General features: G+C 38.3%; 1 protein-coding gene across 1 annotated transcript in view; it reads left to right on the top strand.

The window, feature by feature from the left end:
* LOC126252890 (alanine--glyoxylate aminotransferase-like) overlaps positions 1–23798 on the top strand; it is a 126485-nt gene that overhangs the window by 8401 nt on the left and 94286 nt on the right. The window lies entirely within an intron of this gene.

The following is a 23798-nucleotide window of genomic DNA, read 5'->3' on the forward strand; positions in this document are numbered from 1 at the left end:
AAATTAGAGAGATTAGAGCATGCACGGAGGCTTTCCGACAGTCGTTCTCCCCGCGAACCATATGCGACTGGAACAGAAAATGGAGGTAATGACAGTGGCACGTAAAGTGCCCTCCGCCACACACCGTTGGGTGGCTTGCAGAGTATAAATGTAAATGTCGATGTAGATGTAGATGTAGAACTGCACAGTTCATTTTTATTGTTAAAGTATCAATAAAGAAGAACAATTAGAAAAATTCTTAAACTGATAAAATGAAAAACAAAATTTTATAATTTTATTGCCTACAAAAATTGAATGACCTTCATGAATAAACCAGTGTGCGTATTTTTACAGTTTTTTTATTTTTATTTTATTTTTCCTTTTACTTTTTTTTTTTTTTTTTTTTTTTTTTTTTTTTTTTTTTTTTTTTTTTTTCCCCTCAAAATGGGCTGAGAGCTTTCAGTTTCAATTAAAATCTTGACTTGGGAAGTCTGAAGCACTGAATATTAAAGTATACTCACTGTCACCAAGAATGTGTATCTGTTTCGTAGCTCTTTTCAAAAAACTAATTTAATAGTGTTCACAAAAATTAATTCTTAAGACGGGAAAGAAATATTTAGGTACAGATAATGGAGACTGAACTGAGCAAAGTGAACTAACGGAATTGTTTCAGTCTTCCAATCTGACGCTGTTTGCACAATTCACTGTTCACAGTACAGAACTATGGATGCTGATCCTAGGAATGATGTGTATTCAGTATAAAGAGAAGTGAGATTCATTTGTATGCATTCCAGCTTTCAATAGATAGGGGGAAGTGAGGAGTACATGACCTGTAGTTCACTAAAAGAAAGACCACTCTGAACAGTTCCTCTCCCAGAATAGTTCATAAACTACACATTCCTACCTCAGGCTAGCTTGAACATACAAGAAGACGCGAGCAGTGGACTTCAGTTTATCTATAGAGAGAGAGAAGATTTAATAAAATGTTTTTTTATTTAGACTAAAACCTAACTATGACTTACATTTTATGTTTGCAGGCAGTAATGTTCACCTGATGGATGATGAATGCAGTGTACATTCAGATTACAAACTGATATTTCCTTGTTGTTGTGGTCTTCAGTCCTGAGACTGGTTTGATGCAGCTCTCCATGCTACTCTATCCTGTGCAAGCTTCTTCATCTCCCAGTACCTACTGCAACCTATATCCTTCTGAATCTGTTTAGTGTATTCATCTCTTGGTCTCCCTCTACGATTTTTACCCCCCAAGCTGCCCTCCAATGCTAAATTTGTGATCCCTTGATGCCTCAGAACATGTCCTACCAACCAATCCCTTCTTCTAGTTAAGTTGTGCCACAAACTTCTATTCTCCCCAGTCCTATTCAATACCTCCTCATTAGTTATATGAACTACCCATATAATCTTCAGCATTCTTCTGTAGCACCACATTTCGAAAGCTTCTATTTTCTTCTTGTCCAAACTAGTTATCATCCATGTTTCACTTCCATACATGGCTACGCTCCATACAAATACTTTCAGAAATGACTTCCTGACACTTAAATCAATACTTGATGTTAACAAATTTCTATTCTTCAGAAATGCTTTCCTTGCCATTGTCAGTCTACATTTGATATCTTCTCTACTTCGACCATCATCAGTTATTTGGCTCCCCAAATAGCAAAACTCCTTTACTACTTTAAGTGTCTCATTTCCTGATCTAATTCCCTCGGCATCACCCGACTTAATTCGACTACATTCCACTATCCTCGATTTGCTTTTGTTGACGTTCATCTTATACCCTCCTTTCATGACACTGTCCACTCCGTTCAACTGCTCTTCCAAGTCCTTTGCTGTCTCCAACAGAATTACAATGTCATCTCCACGGATATTAATACCTACTCCAAATTCTTCTTTTGTTTCCTTCACTGCTTGCTCAATATACAGATTGAATAACATCAGGGATAGGCTACAACCCTGTCCCACTCCCTTCCCAACCACTGCTTCCCTTTCGTGCCCCTCGACTCTTATAACTGCCATTTGGTTTCTGTACAAATTGTAAATAGCCTTTCACTCCCTGTAATTTACCCCTGCCACCTTCAGAATTTGAAAGAGAGTATTCCAGTCAACATTGTCAAAAGCTTTCTCTAAGTCTACAAATGCTAGAAATGTAGGTTTGCCTTTTCTTAATCTAGCTTCTAAGATAAGTCGTAGAGTCAGTATTGCCTCACATGTTCCAATATTTCTACGGAATCCAAACTGATCTCCCCCAAGGTCAGCTTCTACTAGTTTTTCCATTCGTCTGTAGAGAATATGCATTAGTATTTTGCATCCGTGACTTATTAAACAGATTGTTCAGTAAAAACAAAGATGATGTGACTTACCATACAAAAGCGCTGGCAGGTCGATAGACACACAAACAAACACAATCATACACACAAAATTCTAGCTTTCGCAACCAATGGTTGCTTCATCAGGAAAGAGGGAAGGAGAGGGAAAGACGAAAGGATGTGGGTTTTAAGGGAGAGGGTAAGGAGTCATTCCAATCCCGGGAGCGGAAAGACTTACCTTAGGTGGAAAAAAGGACAGGTATACACTCACACACACACACCCATATCCAACCACACATACACAGACACAAGCAGACATCTGCCACGCAGCCATTCATCCATCATCAGCTGTATGGGTGGACTCTGCTGTTGGGAGCTGCCACTTCTGCATGGGTTCAATAATGTGATCGTGCCTGCCTTGGCTGTCCTCACCTGGGGCTGCTAATGGCTTCTAACAGGCACAGCTGATTCATAGATCCTCTCCTGATGGGTCAGAGGCCTTACTGTACCATTGGCATCTGCAATGGCAAGTTGCAGTGCCTTCCCTGCCAGGGTTCGTGTCCCATGAGTGTTGGTATCATAGGGCAACACGACACATGTACTTGGAATAATAAATGATTAGTTCTCCATTCTTTCTCATTCATCTAACAGGCACCCATTCACTATGCCACTGCAATCCACACCTGGGTGGACAATTCCCAAAATCCAGCTAGTCCACCACCCACCACAGCAGCTGACCAACTTGGTCATTGTATTGGTATTGGTTTTGGTATAGTATTTATTGGTCCTGTTGTCTACAAAAACATCTTTTGCATAAGACATTGGACAATTCAAGTTATAAGTACAGTTCTGAACGTGATTTCTAGGCATACTTATTTAAGGTTACAGTAAAACTCTTCACGCATTAAGTATTTATACAACACACTTTATACATTTAAATATTCTTCAATAAAGTAAAAGCAGCAGTGTTGTAAATATGACTTTGGAGATTTTCCAAAGGTTTTGACCTCAGTAATGGCTTTTATGTTTTCAGAAAGTTTAACTCCCATGTTGGAAGTACCTTTTTGACACAGAGATGTGTTGATTTGGTTATATGTAAATTTTTGTTTCTTCTTCTGTAAAGTGTTCATGTATATACAGTTTTCTTGCAGGCTGCATTCCTTTCCTATTACATTTATTTTAAAGAATATAAGGGTTTCCATAATGTATACAAATAATAATGGGGGAATACCAGATATCTTAAACAGAGGTGTGCAAGAGACTCTAGATTTGTGTCCAAATATGATTCTAATGGGCCTTTTTTGTAGTCTGAAAATGCTGTTAGCCATTTTAGAGTTTCCCCAGAAGGTGCCTCCATATTTAAGGCAAAAATGAATTCGTTACTGTTTTCTCGCTCCAGAGTGATTTTAGTGTCTTGCTCAGTTCTGCAATAAGGTATTCCCAATGATTCCATTTTACATTTCTCTGCAGCCAAAGTCCTACAGATTTAGTTTCAGTACTGTTGCTAACTAGTCCATCATTGTTAGAGACCAATGGGATGAACATGCCCTTGTTTGGACCACTGTGAAATTTTACTGCAATGGTTTTCTTTCTTTTTTTTTTCTTCTTCTTCTTCTTCTATTTATTCCAAGCTGATTATTCTGTGCCCCACTGCTAAGTTGTCCCATAACTGATCCTTGGGGTACACCATATTTAATTTGTTTATAGTCTGATAAGTGTTCAGATATTGTTTTAGGTGGATATTTGTGTGCTTGATGTACACTTCCTGCTTATGATTGCTCAGAAAGCAATTGATCCAGTTGTTGGACAGACTTGAATACCATATTTTTCAAGATTTGACAGCATAATCTCACGGTTCACCATGCCAAAAGTTTTTGACAGGTCAATAAAGACCGTTATTGATCCCTGTTTCTTGTCCTTCAGGCTTAATATTGAGCTAATGCACTAATAAATAGCAGTTGTTGTTGACCTCTTATTTCTGAATCCATGTTGTCCATTGCATAGTATATTGGTTTTATTTACAATTTTCGTAAGTTCATCTGTTATAACGTCAAGTTTAACAAATATATTTCAGAACGACACAACACATATAAGTCACAGAGTAAGTTGACAAGCAAGACATGTGTACACATTAGCATTCGAATGAGCACTGAGTCCCAGCCTAGCGGCCGCTGCTCGGCTGGCCGCTTAGGTGGCGCAGCTGCTGCATGGCTGGCAGACAGCGCCGCACGTAGAGGAAACGCGTAATTGCGCGGCGGCACTTTGAATGATCGGCGAGTCACAACATCATCCTACATAACATTTTCTAATACTTCACTATGATTCCATATTACATTCCTCTGCAGCCAAAGTCCTACTAATTTAATTTCAGTACTGTTGCTAACTAGTTCATCATTGATAGAGACCAATGGGATAAACACACCCTTGTTTGGACCACTAATAAACTAATACACTAATAAATAGCAGTTGTTGCTGACCTCTTATTTCTGAATCCATGTTGTTCATTGCATAGTATATTGGTTTTATTTAGAAACTTCGTAAGTTTGTCGTACATAACATTTTCTAATACTTTTGAAATGCAAGGGGAAATTGTGATGGACTCTAGTTATCTATGGTATCTTTCTCACTGTTTATATATACTAGAATGACTTTAAATGTTTTCAATAAATCAGGGAAAATGCCTGTCTGAAGTGAGCATTCACATAACTGTGTAAGTAATGCAATTAGGTTTGATGAACTCTTCTTTAAGATTGTTGAAGGGACACCATGAATGTCTGCAGAGTTGGAATTTTTTTGTCCTTGTATTGCAGTAGCTACTTTATCTTGTGAAATAGAATTGATGTACATTGGCCCCCTACAAGCACTTGTTTTGTATTCATTGCCTTGGGTACTCCTGTGTAACTTTGATTGTTTCATATTATCAGCAACACTTGTGAAAAAATTGTTTAAAGTACTGGCTCCTTTTAAGAGTTTTGTTACTTTTTTATTTTTTGTGATAGTATTATATTTCTGCAGGACGATCTGTGTTCTCCAGATTCTTTTTTTATAACACTCCACACTTTATTATCTGACCTATAAATGTATTTGTCATTATGCATTATTTCTGCCACTCCTATTTATTTTAGTAGTATTTTCGAGTATTTTTTATAGTATATGTGTCTTTCAAGTGAGGAATTTTTTGATTTACACATTTCATGAAGTAGTCTTTTTTTCTAGCATGAAACCCTTATTCCTCTTGTGATCCAGCTATTTGTTCTAGAATTCCCCCTTATGGTTATAGTATTCAGTGAGAAGGTAGTTTGAAAGAAATGGGTTAATGTATCACTGAAAGTGTTGGATTTTTCATTGATATCATTAATTTTGTAAACCTGTGACCATTTTTCTTTCTGTAATAAGCTGTTGAAGTAATTTACATTATCGTGAGTGTACCTTCTGCTTGTTGTTCTTAAAGACATGTTGTTAATAATATTGCCTTTTATTTTTAAGCCTAAAATTTGAGCGAGATGATCACTAAAATGTGCACTGAACATTTTTAGTGAAGTATTGTGTAAACTTTTCTCAGCTAGAAATTGATCTAAATAGCCCCTTTGCTTACTTATAGGCTGATGCAAGATTCACAAGGGCCTCTCCATTTCTACTGTTTGTGAGGAAATAAATATTGAAGTCACCACAGATCATCAACTCACAATCCATTTTATTTGCCTTGTTTAGCAATGACTCCATTCTGTTTAAGAAAAGTTCAAAATGTACAGATGGTGATCAGTAGACTGTAGCAATAAACAGGTTGAACTGAATAATTTTTATAGCTAGAATTTCACAATCCTTTTCAAAATTTTGTTCTAGTTAAGTCAGGTAGGGTAGTAAAATCTATATTTTCCTTTATGTAAATTGCCACCCCACCCTTCTTGCTGTTTTTCCTGACTCTATTTATTTTCATATTCTAAATTAATTCTGGGGTAAGCCAGTGTTCAGAAATGCATAACAATGAGATATGTTTTAATTCATCAGTTAATAGTATGTTAATTTCGTCGATATTATTACACAGGGATTGCACATTATGGTGATAAATTTTTAGAGTGGGTGTATTCACAACTTGATAGTTGGGAGTCATAGTTACAGTGTCACATACCTTTAGTTTAAATTAGGATCACCAGCTGTGTTGTCTTTTCATTCTCCTTTCTTGCTCAGTTTACTTTCCTCACTTTTGCCAGTGGCATGTACAGGAAACTGATAGAATGTTCTGTTCCTTAAAAGTCTTCCATTAATTGTTTCAGGGAGATGATCACAAACAAACCTTTTCATTTCAAATTTTATGCATTCCATGCTTCATGCACAGATTTTGATGCAGCTTGCTTACATCCTGTATATTGCACTTGGCGTATTGTGAATACAGTTTCCTTATTTTAAAGTTTGTTTTCTGAATTTCTTTGTTTACACATAAACTATAAATTATATCATGCCTATGAGGCAGTGTGGCAATATTATATTGGGAATTGGCCTTTTTGGAGTCTATATTGCAAGTTGTTCACCAGACTGTACTTACAGAAAAAAGATTGTATTTGATCAAGAATTACTCTTTAAAATAACTTGCCAAATACTGACAAGAGCAAAATTGATGTATAATTTTTTGTGTCAGTTGTTTCTCCCTATTTATACACTGGTCATAGGTCAGTAATTTTTGATAGGTCAGCAAACATTGTCTAGTCAATTGAACTGTAAACATGTTACTGATTTTATTACTCCATTTTTGTATTCTTCATTAAGAAATTTACTTACCAGTGACTAGATTTTTTTAATTTTTTTTATTTTTATTTTTGTTTCATGGAATTACATTTTATAAAACTCATCAGGAGAAATGACCTGAACTGGTTGAGAGATTTTGTTGGTGTTGATTCATCCATATTTCTCTGTAAGTGTTTTATGCATCCATCCGTTCACAGTGTGTCTAATAAATCCTGTCATGAAGAAGCACTAGCTGGGAGGTGAAACAAGTCAAGTTATACATTAAGAAACAGAAGCAGCCACTGCAGGCTACTGCTGTAAAGCATACTGACAACAAATTATGCTTGTTGCTAATTTAGCAATACTGATAAATGGGAATTACTTAACACATGGTTATGTATATTAGGTGAAAAACTAATACTTTGGGAAGAAAAGGGGACACTGTTCCTCCCCATCTAATACTCAGCTGCTGTTTCCCTCAAATTCTCCAGACGAAGTATTTATGTAACTTTACACGAGACACTATTAGCTGTCTACATACTGGCGAAATCAAAACCTATTTAGCATAATCAGAGCTATGCTGTATTTGCATCCCTGAGTCCAAATATTCTAATAAATTGGTTTTGAATTTCTGTGGATTTTCTGTTTCCTGCCTGTCTGCTAGTTACCTGTAACAGACTTTTGCACCACAGTATACAACTACATTAACTACTAAATACAGACACTGCTACCTGTTTGTTTAAGGTATGCTAATAATGAATCACAAATAGTGCTAATTTACTGATATTGATAATTATATGGATTTCTTCCAGATTACTTTATCGACATATACAGGCATTGGACAAAAATATGGAAACACTGCAAGAAACGCATGCTTGACCATAAATGCAGAAGCTAGCCAAACTTGCAGGTTGTGCTGTCATATTTGACCATGAATTGCACCTATGCAATGTCCTCTTTGCATTGCATGTGTCATTTGTAATCAGATCAGTGTTCTATGCAGTTGTGATGCATTATGTCAGAGATAAGTGAATCCAGTGTGGGCACATTGTTGGTGCTCCTATGGTGGGTGCTGCCATAATCAAGATACTAAAGATTTATACTACATACAGGGAAAGCAGAAAAACATCATCTGCTAAGTTGCAAAGCAGACAACTGTATGTTGAGGGATCATGACATATAAGCATTGAAGAGGATTGCAATCCAAAATAAGAGAACAACAACTGCAAAAGTCACTGCAGAACTGAATGTCACACTCTGGAACTCTGTCAGCATCAAAATAATGCGAAGGGAGCTCTCTTTGCTGGGAATGCAGGGTGAGCAAAATCACTAAGAAGAGATGCAAATGTCCATAACAGATAAACTTGGTCCTGCAGCCATAAAACATGTACTGTGGAGCAATGTAAGAAAGTCATTTGGTCAGATGAGCCCTGTTTTATGCTGTTTTCAACTTCTAGACAAATTTACATCTCAAGAATGAAACAAAGACAGGGTTTGGTGATGATTTGGACAATTTTATCATGGTATTTCATGGGCTCCATGATTATTCTATAAGACTGCATTACTGCCAAGGATTATGTGACCATTTTGGCTGATCATGTACATCCCATGGTACAATATTTGCTCCCAATGGTGGTGCTGCATTCCAAGACAACAGTGCATCTGTTGACACACCTCGCATTGTTGAGGACTGCCTTTGTGAGCACAAGGATGAATTTTCATGTCCCATAGCTGCCATAATCACCAGATCTCGAAATTGTTGAGACTTTGTGGTATACTTTGGAGAGAAAGGTTCATGACTGCTATCCACTGTCCTTGTGGTTGCTTGAACTTGCCACTATTGTGTTGGATTAATGGCTAAGAAACCCTTGAAAACCAAACATGACCTGTATTTATCCAATCTGAGACAGTTGGAAGCTGTTTTAAATGTCAATGGGTTTCCTGCACTATATTAGGTTTTTGGTGTTTCCATATTTTTGTCCAGCCCCTTGTAAGTTACTTCAATTTTTTTGTAATTTTACATACAAGATGACCAGCTGGCTACATACTGGTAAAGATAAAATCTATTTAACAAAAATGGAAATTCCTGGATGGGAAGACACATGAAATAAGATAAGAGCAACCATTCACCTATAGCAGACTGATGTGTGCCACATAGAAACATGCAACAGAAAACAGTATTCACACTAGCTTTTGAGCTCTTGCTCTATATCTAGAAAAAGTACACACATTCACACACACCGAAATGCACACTCCTAGAGCCACAGCATAGAATCTGAAACCAAAATGGGAACCCACAGTCCATATGGAAATTATATTTTTTATTTCTAGTATTGTGTGTCTGTAAATTTCACAGTTCATCCTAAATTCACTCTTGCAGTAGTAAGTACAAATACTATAAGGGAGTAAATGTGTTAGTACATAAACGTAAGAACGCCAGTGTCCCAGGAAGCTTCTACAAAATGTTCAGTTATTAACTTAACATAATACACCTTAACTGCATTGTACCAGAAAATTATGCCATAGGAGTGTACTGAATGGAATAATGCAAAATATGCCAACAATTCTGTTTTCAAGTCAATATAGTGAAAGAGATATCTAATATGAGTGCAAAGCAGGCAAAAAGGGCTGTTTTGTTAACTTATGTACATTTTGTGTTATCTCTGTTGTCCACCTATCTGGGTGACTAGTAATTTCACATATGGAACCTCATAAAATGTGTACTCGTTGACCTCTACTTCTTATACCTTTAAGTCATTTTTATTTATTTGGAACTGCATAGTATTAGCCATCTTTAAGAACAAGCTTTTAGCTGTTTGATATGAACGAGTTGTAACTCTGTTTCTGGCTGTATCTGGTATGAATTTGTTTGAGTCATTTATCATTCTATTTCTAGCATCAGTTTTTGAAGAACCCTCCAGTTCCTGTGGTAAATCATTTGGCTAGCTCAAAAACGAATGTGCGAATTGCCAAAGATTGTGGGCCAACATACTTAATGCTTTCACATTTTGAATTTATTTTTATTCATCTGGTAACATTGGTAAATGTGAATCTCTGTTTCCTGTTGTTGAGATATGCCACCATCCATGTAGGGGGGAGGTGGTTATTTTAATATCATATTTTCATTTCCCTTGTAGAACTGTATAATCTGTACAAATGAAAGGCTTGACAACTCACATAAAATGCCAACAGGGTAATTTTCTTCTTCTTTAGTTTTACCAGTGTTGAGCTCATGAGATCACATACTGACTTCTCTGAATGCTGACTGTATCGTTTAGTGTCCATGACCCAAACTGAATTTCTGTAGACAATCCTTTACAGAAGCCAAATTGAATACTTGTTATTATTATTGTCAGAAAAGTGGTTCAATATTTTGTTATAAGGTACTGTCTCCTAAGATAATGAGAACATTGGAATGAAAGAGATTGGCCTTCATTCACTTGCTTATTTGCACTTTGGTAAATGAATGATACCATCGAAGACTTCAGTATTTCAGGAAATATACCTGATTCCAAAATTAACTCAGAGTGGTACTACAAAGTCAGGGCTAGTTTTCAGTACTTTGGTTGAAACAGCTTTGTAGCCAGAAGAGTTACTACTTTAAAGTGACCTGATGGCTTTTGTGGTCTTTCTGACAGTTAACTTGGTATAGCTGCTGTATGGTAGTGGAGTGTCTATGTACAACATACGTGCTCGCGGAGCAAGCTGTGAGCAGCAAGGCGCGAGCACGGAGCAGCGCGAGCACGCTACCCCCACTACCGGACCAGAGCGGGGAGTGGGGAGAGTCACATGGGGCACACAACAGCTACCGCCAGTTAATGTAAATCCGCGGCCACCTGCAGGGATATCACTCATGAATTATTACTGCAACAAATGAAACAAATAAAGAAGAATGTACACGTGCCACATAATTTTATTAGTTTAGTGTATTCCTCTACATTCGTATTAATTTGTGAACTGTTACACAATAAAAGGTGTCACTGAAGTGTGGGATTCTCGGTTATCTTGTACTTTTTGCCCTTTACAATTGTGTCTATGTTCGGAGTAATTGTTCTTATGCATTGTAGGCGCAGCGTGCAGTTTAAATTTCGATCAGACAATGTGTTTCTCAGGTGCGTCTTGTTACATTTCATTGCAGAGAACAGTTGTTCACAAACATACGTGGAACCAAACATTGATATTATTGTAGCCGCCAGTTTGTGCAAATGAGGAAATCTATCCTGAGGGAAGTGTCTGTAGAATTCCAAAATGTTTTTCTTGTTCTGAAATTTGTCTCTGTATTCTCTGTCACATTGCAGGTCAATAATTTCTAGTTGCAGCTCAGGACGAATCTCTTCAATATTTGCTGAATATGGAGAGGAGAACACATCAAAATCACTGTCTAGTGCTGTCAGATCTTGAAAGCGTTGATCAAATTCTTCCTTAAGGGCAACTAAACTATGTGAATAACGTTCACAGTCTTTGAGAACATCTTGCATGGATGATAATTTAGGAAAATGAGCTAGATTTCCTGTTTCCAGTTGACTCACCCAAAGTGTCAATTTCATTTTAAAAGCTCGTATTCGATCTATGAAATGAGTAATTAGCACATCTTTACATTGTAGTGAAATATTCAAAGCATTCAGATGGCTAGTTAAATCTGCTAAGAATGCGAGATCACATTTCCATGAAGGCTCTTTCAATTCAGGAACACACATGTTATTTATTTCCATGAACATATTTATCTCATCTAATAGGCAAAGAAATCGATTTAATAATTCGCCACGACTAAGCCAGCAGTCCTTGCTGTAATAATGCAGGCTACCATACTGGCTTTCTACATCCTCAAGAAAGCTTTTAAACTGCTTGTGTTGTAGCCCATGCTTCATTATATAATTGGTTGTACGAACAACAACACTCATCACATTTTTTAGAGTGATACTCTTTGCACATAAGTTTTCCTGGTGGATCACACAGTGAACACCCCTTATTTCATTCGGCATGGTCAGTTTTTGCATTTTCTCCTTCAACAGCGCAACGAAACCTGATTTTTTCCCTTTCATCACTGGTGCACCGTCTGTAGACACTGAAACTAAAGAATTCCATGACAATCCTATATTTTCAACACTACTTAAAATATCACCTCCGGTTGTTGTGTTCTTCATGGCTACTACATCGAGGAGCTCCTCCCTCACCTGAAGATCTCTATTAACACCTCTAAAAAATACGGCAAGTTGCGCTGTTCCAGTGATATCAACACTTTCGTCCAGAGCTAGAGAATACGCCATAAAATCTTTACAGATATTTGCAATCTGAACGTTGTCTGCCATGTCCTGTATGCGATGCATAAACATCATGTTAGATAATGGTAAAATCCGAAACTGTTCAACTTGAGATGGACACAAATGTTCTGCTGCAACTACCAAACATTCTTTTATTAAATTGCCATCAGTGAAGGGGCGCAGGGATTTTCCTAAAAGCAAAGCAATTTTGTAACTCACTCTGAGAGCTGCCTCAGTTGATTTTTCTTCGTCATCCAGATCTTCTTCGGATAGCTTCCTTTTAAGTTTAATAACTTCCTGTGCATGATCTGGTCCATCACATTTTCCACTTCCGTAGTCTTTCGTGTGGTACGACATATAATGTCGCTGCAAATTAAATTTCCTAAAATAATTCAGCATTTTGTGACATACTAAACGTTTTGCAACACCATCTTTTTCCCCAATGGGGGTTGAAATGTGAAGGCATGGTTGGGGTTACACAACAGCGACTTGACATGATCCTTAACCAGCAAAGTGACTGTTAGAGCTGATCGTAGTACTTTAAACGTTACACAGTCGGCGCGAATTCAATAGGCACGCTGCGGCCCTATTCAAACGTGCGCGCGCATTTCCCCTCCCTCCCCTCCCTCCCTCCCTACTCCACGACCTTGCACCTGCTCGCGAGCACATGCCTGAGCAGACGCGAGTACTCGCGCTCAAAACCGGCCAGTTGTTAAGCCCTGGTCTATGTAAATCTAATGGATGTGCTTTCTATGGCTGATTTTTTTGTCCCTGTGTATCCAGCTAGCTTTTGGAAGAATTAACTGAATTAATGGCTAATTATTTGCATCTAACATTGTCTCACAGGCAGTGTCATCTTGGAATTGAGTCTCATTTATGTCTTCATTTTTTTTAACTTTTTTCCATTGTTCAGCCAATAATTTCTCTCTGAATAGTGTGTGTGAGTGCTTTTCCCTTTGCAGCTGAATTTGATTGATGAGGATGCTTTATTGCTGCCTTTTGACTATTATGGACAGACACCTATTGTATATGGGGCTCATATCTATTTGACGAAATATAATTGGATTTGGAATAAATTATCAATTGCTGCTGACTATTTCCTGTTTGTTTTTGGGATGTTACTGTGGATTATAACTCAGAGTTAGACATCAGTATCTTTGCATGTCCTGAATCAGTATTATTTGATATGAAGTATCTGCTTGTAATATCTTTCCAGTAATTTCTACTAAATCTAATTAGTACTGTCTCTGGTTGCCTGATGAAGGTGACATTTACTATTGGGGGTGGTACACTCTCAGATGCCATGTCATTTATGCTTCCAAACCTATTACTTATGTGGAGCACTTGAAAAGTTGTTGCCGGCCACTGTGGCCAAGTGGTTCTAGGTGCTTCAGTCTGGAACCGCGTAACTGCTATGGACGCAGGTTCGAATCCTGCCTCAGGCATGGATGTGTGTGCTGTCCTTAGGTTAGCTAGGTTTAAGTAGTTCTAAGTCATAGGAGACTGATGACCTCAGGTGTTAAGTCACATAGTGCTCAGAGCCATTTGAACCATTTTGAAAAGTTGTTCAGTGCAGTGCTTAATTATATGTATGGCCTCAAATGTTGCTCTACTTTATATGTACACAGCCAATCCTTTTCTCTTATTTTATGCCTATAGTAATGTGATACTAACTCGTATCAATCTAGGTAGATTTATCCACTTTTTATCACTGCCAAATGATGATCTGTTATGAATAACACATCTTCAGTTTCCTAACTAGTCTTCTTATGTTTTGATGAAAAAGTCTAAGTGTATTTTGTTTTGTATTTTTAAAGCTGCAAAATCTGTAGTTTAATTGCTTCTCCAATAATTGCTACAACTGTGTCTACAGTTATTGGAAACCACGTCTTTTGAAATATGTATCCTGTGAAACTATTGGAATTACAAGGTTTTGACAGACAGTACTCACATTACTCTGAATGCTCTGAGAAATATGTTGTGCAAATAACTGGATACTGGAAACATTCAGATGCAGAAACACAGTTTGTTTTAGACTGTGTGAGGGATGAAACATCAGTCATGCCCACATGTGATCACTCCCATTCTGTTGAGCAACTCCTGAAGATCTGCAGTTATGGGTTTCCTAGAACATTTCATTCAGGACTTATTGTATCACTCAAAGAATGATATAATCTTCACCTTAATGTGATGAGCTTTCTTAATTGTGTGCCTGATGTCACCCTCAGAATCATAGTTGAGATCATTGAAACCACAGTTCATTTACCCCCTCCCCCTCTCTCTCCCCCCAAAGTAATCACTACATGATTTTCTTCACCAAGATCTTGCACCTGGGAACCTAATGACAGGTGACATCCCTGAGCCCTACAGTTCACCTTAAAACTACTAGTTACTTGGTATTCATCTACCAAGCTCTGAGATCTGCACTAACTCTGGCTTTCCCCTGCCTTGACTACTTACCAACAAAAGGACATTCTTTTAGTCCTCTGAGAGTTATTATCTCAAATTTGCACTTTTCCACCATGTTGTTGGACTGTTACTGGACTCTTTAGGTAGGAGCAGTTAATTCTCAATGATAATGGGAATATGAATACTGAATTCATCTTATGCACACCCTGGGTCCCATATTGCTAGTATGAAATAAAGAAGATAAGAAAGGAAAACAAAGACTTTTGGGTAAGTAGAAAATTCAGATGAAAGTACCTTCAAAGCTGAAATACTGAGCAAAGGTAAAATAACCAGTAGAAAGAATGACATGAACACCTGATCTATAATATAAATGAAGTAAAATCTAAATTTATACTGTTTCAGACATATTAAATGAATACTTTGTGAAAAATTCCATGGGGTCCAACCAGTGGAATGACTTAGGTGACTGGCAACAGGATAAACTTCAAATCTGTAATGTCCCCCTGACCCCTCTCCTTCCATTAATGACAAATATCCATTTAAAAATGTGTGCAGAGCATACCCTTTACACTTCCATTGAATTTCTTCACTTTGCGTAACAAGAGTGGTTCCATCTAGTAGCTGAAAACGAGTCACAAGTGTCTCCACACCAGGGTGAGATAGGTCTTAAGAAACTGTTAAAATGTTTTGGAACATTATTCCAGGAGAAAACAGTGATCTGTTAATATTATAGCTTATTTCAATACCGTAAGTCATGATCACATTTAAGTTGTTTATTTTTATTTTTAGATGACTGATTTTGATCTTCTAAGAGAGAATCTTCAGATCATACGTTCCTTAATGACTGTTGGAACCATTGGCATGGAGGAAGTCCATCTGTGCAGGCATAGAGAACACTGCTTGAACAGTGTTCTCCATGCCTGTACAGATGGATCTGCTCCATGCTAACGGTTCCTACAGTCATCAAGGAATGTAAGATTTGAAGTTGATCTCATAGAAGATTGAAACTGATCATTCAAAAATAAAAATAAACAACTTAAATGCTATCATGACTGTGTGTATTGAAGTAAATCTTAAGGAGCTGCTGCTCAATACAATATAGTCAGTATATGTGTAGACTGAAGCAAGAGGTAAATTTATACCAAGGCCGGGATTCGAAACTGGTTCTCCTCCTTATTAGGCAGATGTGTTAAACAATACACCACTCTGGTGCAGTGGCTTTGCACAACTGAAGGAACTACCCTGTCATGGCTCCTCCCTCCTCAGTCCAAATTCTCATTCACACCTCAGCCCACTTGGTATACCCTGTAACCTCAAACAACATTGCAGAGGCTCTCCAACTATACTGGTATAGCACCTCAGCATCAAACGTAACAGGGAACCCTACCTAAAACCCAGGCATAGATGCTTGAACCAAATAAAACTATGCGGTCCCAGAGACCTTTTCAAGTCTCAAACACCTATGATTTATATCTACAGACGGAAGCAATGGGTGAAAATTTGTACCAAGACTGCGATTCAAATCCTGGCCTTGGTATAAATTTTCATTCATCGTTTCAGTCTGCAAATATATATTATAGATGTTTGAGGCTTGGAAAGTTCTCTAAAACCATATAGCTTGATTGGACAGCTAGTCAGAATCTCCTCGTGATTTCCTTTCATAAATCTTCTTCTCCTCCTCCAACCCCCACCCCCTCTGCCCTCCCTCTTCTACTTTATCCTTCCACTTTCTCTTTTGCTTTTTCTTCTTGATTAACATTGCTGACTCCCAATCACAGAGCCCTGGGTTCAATTCCTGACTGAGTTGGAAATTTTCTCCATTCAGGACTAGATGGATGTGTGTGTTGTCCTCATCATTATTGGTGCACAAATCACCAAAGCTGCAGCAACTAAAATCACTTGAACCAGACCAAACTTCCAAGAAGGAGCTCATGGCCAAAGATGCCATACACACATTTAATATTTCCTATCTCCCCCCTCCCCCTCTCCCCGTCACAAAGCTGCACCCACAGAAACAGCCCCTATGGTATACGCCCTAACTGCCATACTCTAGCTAAACCAATGGGTCCAACTGGATTACAATTGCTCTCTGTTATCTTATGAAGTTATCTTCTGCAGCAATGTAACTAAAATAAATAAAACCAATCATGTAGTTAAGTGAGCATTAAGAATACGGAAAAGTAGACAAGCAGGGCTGTAATCATTCTTCCTGCACTCCATTTGCAAATAAAATGGGAAGAACCCATAATTTATGATACATTGAAAGTACCCTCTGCCACACTCTGCACAGTGATTTGCAGAGTATGGAATCAGATGTAGAAACATCCATGTGGTCATGACAGTATTTAGGTGTTCATGACAAATAAACAGCAGCTATTTACTATAACTGTTGATGCAGTAGATTTTTTTCAAGTGAGGAAAAATGTGCTATGTAATATTCAACTTGAGTAATTGTAAATAGCTTATAGCAGTTTAAGTACAGTTAATTATCAATAAAATTTTCAAGCTGTTTCTCTTTGTTAATGTAGTGCATGGCTTGTTCAGTACCCCTGAAAGTTCTCCTTTATGGTGGGATCTATGGAACAGGATGAATAAGTGAGTGTGTGAGTCAGTACTGTTAACACATTAAGATTGTGCTATAATGATAGCACTGAACCACGTCAAAGTCCTGTAAAAGTATATACCCTAAATTAGGTTCCCTCAGCCCATGAAATATAGAATAAATCAAGAGGAGACATTACAGCAGCACACAGAAGAAAACTGGCAGTAACATGTTGCCATCTTGTATCTCTCTGACTTTCCTGGCATGATAAATGAATGGTGTACTTCTAGGGGTTCCATTTTATGGAAACAACAATTCAGCTGTACACCTAGAAGTATAACATTAATGAGGCTATCTTGTTTATTTATTTTTCATGTTGTTTCCATGGTCATCAATGAGTGAAAACTCCTCATGAGAGTCTGATATGTAGTTATTGTATATGTGTTCAACAGAGCTTAGAGTCACTGCCATCAAGGGAGAATCTCTCCTTGCTGATCATTCTCTACAGCACAAAAGTAATTGTCATGCCTGTTAACGTACATAGGTATGTGGCCTCATCCTCATAGGTGAGGAATATGTGATTTGTTGTCACCACTCACATGATCATGACTTACATTTATCAGTCCTATTGTTATCTACTTCCTTTCCATTCTCATTCCCACATTTCATTTCTCCCGTAACTTCACTTTGTACTGTTTGCTATTTCCAGCTCCTGCTTACATTTAGTTGCCTCCCTTGTCTTTTCTTTCTTTGGAAGCATTTTCACCAGAACATTATTCCTTCTTGTGAAACTCAGCTTGCTCTGTTCCTCCATGAGATACATAGCACTGTAGACAACAGTGCTCAGGTTGATCCTATGTCCTTTGACTTCAGAAAGGCATTTGACACCCTCCCACGCTACTGTTTAGTGAAAAAATATGAGCTTATCAAGTATTGGGCCATATCTGTGACTGAATTCAAGACTTCCTTGCAAATAAAATTCATGTTGCCCTGAATGGAATAAAATCAACATGTGTAAGGGTAATTTCTCGAGTACCCAAGGGAAATATCATGCATCAACATCTGCATACATACTCCACAAGCCACTGTATGGTGCATGGTGGAAGGTACCTTGTCCACTACCAGTCATTTCCTTTTCTTTTCCACTTGCAAATAGATCAAGAGAAAAACAACTGTCTGTATGCCTCCATATAAGCCCTAATCTCTCTGATCTTATCTTCATGGTCCTTATGTGAAATTTACATTGTTAGTAGTACAATTGTTCTGCAGTCAGCCTCAAATCCCAGCTCTCTAAATTTTCTCAATAGTGTTCCCCAAAAAGAACATTGTCTTCCCTCCAATGATTCCTATTTGAGTTCCTGAAGTATCTCTGTAATACTTGTGTGTTGTTCAAAACCACCAGTAACAAATCCAGCAGGCCACCTCTGAATTGCTTTGATGTCTTCCTTTAATCTGACCTTGTGCAGATCGCAAACACTCTATCAGTATTAGCAATGGTTAGTACTAGTGTCTTATATGTGGTCTCCTTTACAGAAGAACCATACTTTCCTAAAATTCTCCCAACAAACTGAAGAAGACCACTCACCTTCCCTATTACAATCCTTACCTGCTCATTCAATTTCATATTGCTTTGCAAATGTTATGTCTTACATTTAGAGCTAGCTGCCATTCATCACACCAACCAGAAATTTTGTCTGTCATCTTGTATGCTCCTACAGTCACTCAACAATGACACCTTCCCTTACACCACAGCATCTTCAGCAAACAACTGTAGATTGCTGTTTATCTTTGTCCACCAGAACATTTATGTATATAGAAAATAACAGTGATCGTATCACCCTTCCCTGGGGTACTCCTGATGATACCTTTGCCTCTCCCATACTGGGTTCTGTTACTTAAGAAGTCTCTCAACCACTCACATACCTGAGAAGCTATTCCACATGCTTGTACCTTTGTTAACAGTCAGCAGTGTGGCACCATGTCAAACACTTTATGAATATCTAGGAATATGGGATCTGTCTGTTGCCTTTCATCCATAGTTAGAAGGATCTCATGTGAGAAAAGAGCAAGCTGAGTTTTGCCTGAGTGACACTTTTTAAAACCATACTGATACATGGATAAGAGCTTTTCCCTCTCAAAGAAATTTGTTATATTCAAACCAGTAATATAGTCAATAATTCTGTAGAAAACCAAAATTAAAGATATTGGTCTGTAATTTTGCAAGTGTGTTCCTTTACCTTTTTGATATACAGGAGCCATCTGCACTTTTTTCCAGTTGCTTGGGACTTTGCACTGAATGAAATACTTGCAATAAACACAGCCAAATCTGTAGAGTACTCTTTGTAAAAACCAAACTGGGATTCCACCAGGAGCTGGGACTTACTTGGTTTCAACTCTTTCAGTTGTTTCTCTATATCAGTGATGCTTATTACTGTGTCCTCCATATGGTGGTCTGTGCAATGTTCAAATGTTGGTATGTTTGTATGATCTCCTAAATGAATGATTTCTTAAATGAGAAATTTAAAACTTTGACTGTACTTTTGCTGTTGTCTACTGCCACACAAGGCTAGTCAATGAGTAACTATACAGGGTGTTACAAAAAGGTACGGCCAAACTTTCTGGAAACATTCCTCACACTCAAAGAAAGAATATATGTTATGTGGACATGTGTCTGGAAACGCTTACTTTCCATGTTAGAGCTCGTTTTATTACTTCCCTTCAAATCACATTAATCATGGAATGGAAACACACAGCAACAGAACGTACCAGCGTGACATCAAACACTTTGTTACAGGAAATGTTCAAAATGTCCTCCGTTAGCGAAGATACATGCATCCACCCTCCATCACATGGAATCCCTGATGCACTGATGCAGCCCTGGAGAATGGCGTATTGTATCACAGCCGTCCGCAATACGAGCACGAAGAGTCTCTACATTTGGTACCGGGGTTGTGTAGACAAGAGCTTTCAAACGCCCCCATAAATGAAAGTCAAGAGGGTTGAGGTCAGGAGAGCATGGAGGCCATGGAATTCGTCCGCCTCTACCAATCCATCGGTCACGGAATCTGTTGTTGAGAAGCGTACGAACACTTCGACTGAAATGTGCATGAGCTCCATCGTGCATGAACCACATGTTGTTTCGTACTTGTAAAAGCACTTGTTCTAGCAGCACAGGTAGAGTATCCCGTATGAAATCATGATAACCTGCTCCATTGAGCATAGGTGGAAGAACATGGGGCCCAATCAAGACATCACCAACAATGCCTGCCCAAACGTTCATAGAAAATCTGTGTTGATGACATGATTGCACAATTGCATGTGAATTCTCATCAGCCCACACATGTTGATTGTGAAACTTTACAATTTGATCACATTGGAATGAAGCCTCATCTGTAAAGAGAACATTTGCACTGAAATGAGGATTGACACATTGTTGGATGAACCATTCGCCGAAGTGTACCTGTGGAGGCCAATCAGCTGCTGATAGTGCCTGCACACACTGTACATGGTACGGAAACAACTGGTTCTCCTGTAGCACTCTCCATACAGTGAAGTGGTCAACGTTACCTTGTACAGCAGAAACTTCTCTGACGCTGACAGGGTTATCGTCAACTGCACGAAGAATTGCCTCATCCATTGCAGGTGTCCTCATCGTTCTAGGTCTTCCCCAGTCGCGAGTCATAGGCTGGAATGTTGCGTGCTCCCTAAGACGCCAACCAATTGCTTCGAACATCTTCCTGTCGGGACACCTTTGTTCTGGAAATCTGTCTCAATACAAACGTACTGTGCCATGGCTATTGCCCCGTGCTAATCCATACATCAAATGGGCATCTGCCAACTCCACATTTGTAAACATTGCACTGACTGCAAAACCACGTTCGTGATGAACACTAACCTGTTGATGCTACGTACTGATGTGCTCGATGCTAGTACTGTAGAGCAATGAGTCGCATGTCAACACAAGCACCAAAGTCAACATTACCTTCCTTCAATTGGGCCAACTGGCGGTGAAATCGAGGAAGTACAGTACATACTGATGAAACTAAAATGAGCTCTAACATGGAAATTAAGCATTTCCGGACACATGTCCAAATAACATCTTTTCTTTATTTGTGTGTGAGGAATGTTTCCTGAAAGTTTGGCCGTACCTTTTTGTAACACCCTGTATAATAGCCTTATACCCACTTAGCAATTTTATGTAGGACCAGAATTTTCTCACCCTCTTGCAAGATCTATTGCTAAGGTATGATAGTAACAGCTATCGTAAGCTTCAAGCAATGATGTTTTTACTGATGCATGAGTTTCTATTAACTTTTGCCTGTCATCATTTCCACATTCTCTTTTGAATCAGGAATGCCGAAGCCTTTGCTTCCTCGCCATTTTTTTTAATTTCATTGTTAAAACATGATGGGTCTTTTCTGTCCTTAATCCACTTACTTAGCACATACTTCTCTGGAGTACGATTTACGATCCATTTAAACTTTGCCCATAATTCCTCTACGTCTATCGTACTGGAAGTAAATCAACTGTTACTGTTTTCAATGTATATAAATGATCTAGTAGAGAGCCTCAGATGCTCTTTAAGACTGTTCACAGATGATGGTGTTGTCTATAACAAAGAAGCAGTGCCAGATGACAGTATCAGTTTGCTGATGACTTGCAGAGGATTGATGAATGGTGCAGGCTGTGGCAGTTGACACTGAATGTAAATAAATGTAATATACCATGCGTACCTAGGAAAAGAAAGTCACTACTGTACAACTGTATTACTGATGGGAAAGTGCTGGAAACAATATCTACTGTAAAATATTTAGGGATAACTATGCAGAGCAACCCTAAGTGGAATGATCACATAAAACAAATAGTAGGAAAAGAAGATGCCAGACTGAGATTCATAGGAAGAACCTTAAGGAAAAGTAAGTCATCCATGAAGGAAGTGGCTTATAAGGCACTTGTTTGGCTGATACTTCAGAGTATTCTTGGTCAATATGGGATCCTTACTAGGTAGGACTGATAGAAGAGGTAGAGAAGATCCAATGAAGAGAGGCACATTTCATCATGGGATCATTTAATCAGCACAAGATCATTACCTGGATGCTCAACAAATTCCATTGACAGACAATACAAGAGAGGCATTGTGAGTCACAGACAGGTTTAGTATTGAAATTTTGAGACAGCACTTTTTGGGAAGAGTTGGTAGAACATACTGCATCCTCCCACAAACATTAACAAGAAGTATGAGAAAATTCAAGAAATTAGAGCCAATACACAAGCTCCAGACAATCATTCTTCCCATGCAGCATTTGTAAGTCGAACAGGGTGGGTGGAGGGTTGGGGGTGGATGGGGAGCTGGTCAGTTAGTGGTACCAGGAGTACCCTCCATCACACACCATTAGGTGGCTTGGGTGTAAAGATGTAGGTATAACTTTTCTCTAGTGCTGACCTTTTTCCCTCATTAGCACTTCTATTTCCCAATAATTGTTCTTCAGTTACCTATTTCAGCTTTTGACCATGCTCTTCATAATTTCTTGTTTCTCTTCTCCTCAATTTATTTTCATGGCTCTTTTTTTTTTTTTTTGGACTCCTCCTCTCCCTGATTATCTGTTGTATCTTCCTTGACATAACATCATAGGTGAATTCCCTACTTAATTTCTGAACAGACTCATTTACTTCATATCTTTTCTCTCTTTTGTCTGGTACACAAAACATTCTAAAAGTTTATGGCTGTATCAACTTTTGGATGTTATTCTACTTCCTATGACTTTACAAATATCAATTTATTTCATTTTAGTACTCATTTCTGCATAGATGTTTTAGCAAAAATGTGAGAAAGAATATGCAGACAACATAATTATTGTAGTTTATTCTCATTTTACACTGAGGTGACAAAAGTCCTGGGATAGATATGCACAATGTATAAAAGGGCAGTGCACTGGTGTAGCTATCATTCATACTCAGGTGATTCATTTGGAAAGATGTCCAATGTGATTATAGCCACACAATGGGAATTATCAGACTTTGAATGCGGAATTTTAGTTGCAGCTAGACACAAGGGACTTTCCATTTTGGGAATTGTTAGGGAATTCAATACTTCGAGATCCACAGTGTCAAGAGTGTGCTGAAAATACCAAATTTTAGGAGTTCTTCTCACCACGGACAATGCAGTGGCTGACAGCCTTCACTTAACAACTGAGAACAGCCTTGTTTGTGTAGAATTGTCATTGCTAATAAAAAGCAACACTTTGTGAAATAACCACTGAAATCAATGTGTATTGTATGATAAACATATCAATTAAGACAGTGTGGAGAAATATGGTGCTAATGAATGAAGAAATTTGGTGCTAATGAGCTATGGCAACAGACAACTGACATGAGTGCCTTTGCTAACATGTTAAGTCCCATAGTGCTCAGAGCCGTTTGAACCTTTGCTAACAGCACGACCTTGCCTGCAGCACCCCTCCTGAGCTCGTGACCATATTGGTTGGACGCTAGGTATCTGGGAAACCATGGCCTAGTCAGATGAATTTTGATTTCAGTTAATATGCACTGATGGTAGGTTTT

Source organism: Schistocerca nitens, chromosome 4 (genome assembly GCF_023898315.1).
Source record: "Schistocerca nitens isolate TAMUIC-IGC-003100 chromosome 4, iqSchNite1.1, whole genome shotgun sequence".
Classification (NCBI taxonomy): Eukaryota; Metazoa; Arthropoda; class Insecta; order Orthoptera; family Acrididae; genus Schistocerca; species Schistocerca nitens.